Raw genomic sequence first — 2,988 nt, forward strand, 5'->3', positions numbered from 1 at the left:
GTGCGTATTTATTCATCTGGCACACATCTTATGAGGTTTGCGTTTTCTTATATTTGATTATTTGATTATTTTCCCTATCTTTTTATTTGCTTTGTTCTGAACCAAAGATCTGTCATGAAGAACAAAATGGAGTGCCAGTTTATATGAACTCCACAGCAATCTGGAAAGATTTTGATTTTCTTCTAATTATTTCTGAAAAAAATGAACCTCCTGGGGAGGGGGCAGCTGTGTGGAATCTCTTCTCCATTCTTCAAAACTGAAGTATGTTAGGTATATCAGGGCTGTCTTCTTTCTGTCACTGGTGAGAAATTGGGGGAGATGAGTACTTGCTGTGGGGGAGGGAAGTGATCATCACCACATGATGATTCACTTCCAGCATAACTTGGAAGCACTGGGGGATAGCACCAGGATGATGCTCTAACACTCGCCCCTAAACTGGATTACAGGCATCCCCCTAATGTGATGCTGGTGCTTTTGGGTCAAGCCAGATGTGATGTCATCAATTAGCAATTAAAATCCCCCCCCACTTTGCAGGCCTGCTTCCATCCACCAACCAAATGAGTATCCGTGGGCATTGGAAACCATAACTGGGTATTTGCCTGCCATTGGCAGGATCCTGATAAACCTCATCATTGTTAATCTTCTTTTACCACCATGAGAATATGATACAAAGTCTGTGCACTGTGCACTGACAAACTGCTGGATCTGGTGGTAGTAAGAACTGAGGTTTGATAGGCCTTGAACCTTTGAAGGTTTATTGTTTCAGCCAACATCAACAGTCAACTTTTCACAGTGAATGCCACCATTTCCTGCCACTCCCCAAAACTACAAAGGCCGAAAGAGTTCAAACAACCCCAACTAAAAGGCTTGCACCCTTAGACATACACAGCGAAAACAGTGCAAATAACTTTTTTATCTAAAAAGCAAATAACACCATGTGATTCAAACTGGCTATTTTGAACAAAAAGAACAGTTCTTACATTTCTGTTAGATTATATTTTTTTAAGGTGATGGAAGTTGTTGATATTCTAATAGCATTAGGCATTACTCTCTTTTTTTCCTCCTGATACAACCAGATCTTCTTTGACACAATGGACATTGGTTATTACATTATGTCAAAAAAATGTACCGTAAGTGCAGTGAGGAATTCCCACTCAGTATGCTGGACATTCTCCAACTCAAAGAGACTGCCCAAAACTGCATGTTCATACTTGAGCCATTGGGATGGATCCTGCATTTGCAGAGCCACTGTTATCTGTCTGAGAAGTGATCACAAGAACTGACTGCAATATTAGTTTGGTTCATGGGAAGACACCTAAGGTACATATAAACACTATGTGACTTTCAGCTTTTTAAAGAGACATCTAAACCTGCAAGAAAACAGTGTAATTGTTTCAAACAGATGCATCCGCATTTATTCTTAACCACTTGAGCCACCGCATTATTACATTATGTCAAAAAAAATGTACCGTAAGTGCAGTGAGAAATTCCCACTCAGTATGCTGGACTTTCTCCAACTCAAAGAGGCTGCCCAAAACTGCATGTTCATACTTGAGCCATTGGGATGGATCCTGCATTTGCAGAGCCACTGTTATCTGTCTGAGAAGTGATCACAAGAACTGACTGCAATATTAGTTTGGTTCATGGGAAGACACCTAAGGTACATATAAACACTATGTGACTTTCAGCTTTTTAAAGAGACATCTAAACCTGCAAGAAAACAGTGTAATTGTTTCAAACAGATGCATCCGCATTTATTCAAATGTATCCGCACAGTTTATTGAGGAGGAGTGCAGGAAAACAAGAGAATGGTATAGCATTTTTGACAGTACTGTGACCCTGAACTGAATTCCATCCTACCCCTGCCGTGGAAGGTCCTGCAGTGATAGTCATAGATCTCCCATTCACATCTAATACAAATGGAATGAAAAGTGGGACAGAAATGCTGCAAACAAATGCAAATGCTGAAGATTTCACCAGCACGTAGTAAAGATAGTCAAGAAATTTGTTATGATTGACTTGCATCCCAATTACTGAATCATTTAATTACTTTTGGTTATTTAAAAATAGGGATGTTCTTATTCCATATAATGGAAAATAAATATGTTGGGATTCATTCATTCCTATCCTAATTATGAACTCTCTGAGCAGCAAGTGGCGTTTATATTTAATCATGACAAGGGGGAAATAGATCATTTTATTTTATTTAACTTGTATGGCCTACTTTTCTCATAAAATGGCAAAAAAATTAAAACAAGTAATTGCAGCAACTATATATCTGCATAATAAAAACAGGAAGCCAGAGCAGAGGAGGGGGAACTCCTCTGTCATTTGCTGCTATCCAGCCTCAAAGGCCTTGCTAAATGCCTGGGCTTGCAAAGACTTTTGAAGAGTAAGCTGCCTCCCTGACACCCTTTATCAATATGCTCCTTTACCCAAAGGTCTAGAGAAAAATCAGTAAAATAAAATAAAAAGAATACAGTAACAAAAATGAAATATTAAATAAGCGTATCTAATTTTGCTAACGAAAAAATAAATCAAAACCCATCATAAGAACACCTTCAAGAAACCATTGTTGCCAAACTTTGTCAAACAGAATGCGACATTAATTGATCAATATTTACCAGCAAAAAAGAGACCACCCAATGTTCGACAGAAAGTTGAAGTCTGTTCAGAATAGGCATAATCCAGACATCTTGAAATAAAAGCCACTGATCACAGTATAAAGGGAGATGATCTGTGGTCTCAATTATACCTGAAGCACAACATCAGAAACTATCTAAAAATGGAGTTCGGCAAACACTCCCCCCCCCCCATTATGCAGTCAGCAAGACATTCAGTCTGCCTGGGATAAAGGCACAGTCATGCCTAACAGTGGTGAACAAATTTAAATATGAGGGAAACAATAAAAAGGGGGAAATCCCCAGAGCAAAGGCAGAGCAATACACACCTTGTACCATAACTGTATACTAACACAATCAAGATCAA

Source organism: Gekko japonicus, unplaced genomic scaffold (genome assembly GCF_001447785.1).
Source record: "Gekko japonicus isolate JY-2015 unplaced genomic scaffold, Gekko_japonicus_V1.1 scaffold500, whole genome shotgun sequence".
In the NCBI taxonomy this organism is placed as follows: domain Eukaryota; kingdom Metazoa; phylum Chordata; class Lepidosauria; order Squamata; family Gekkonidae; genus Gekko; species Gekko japonicus.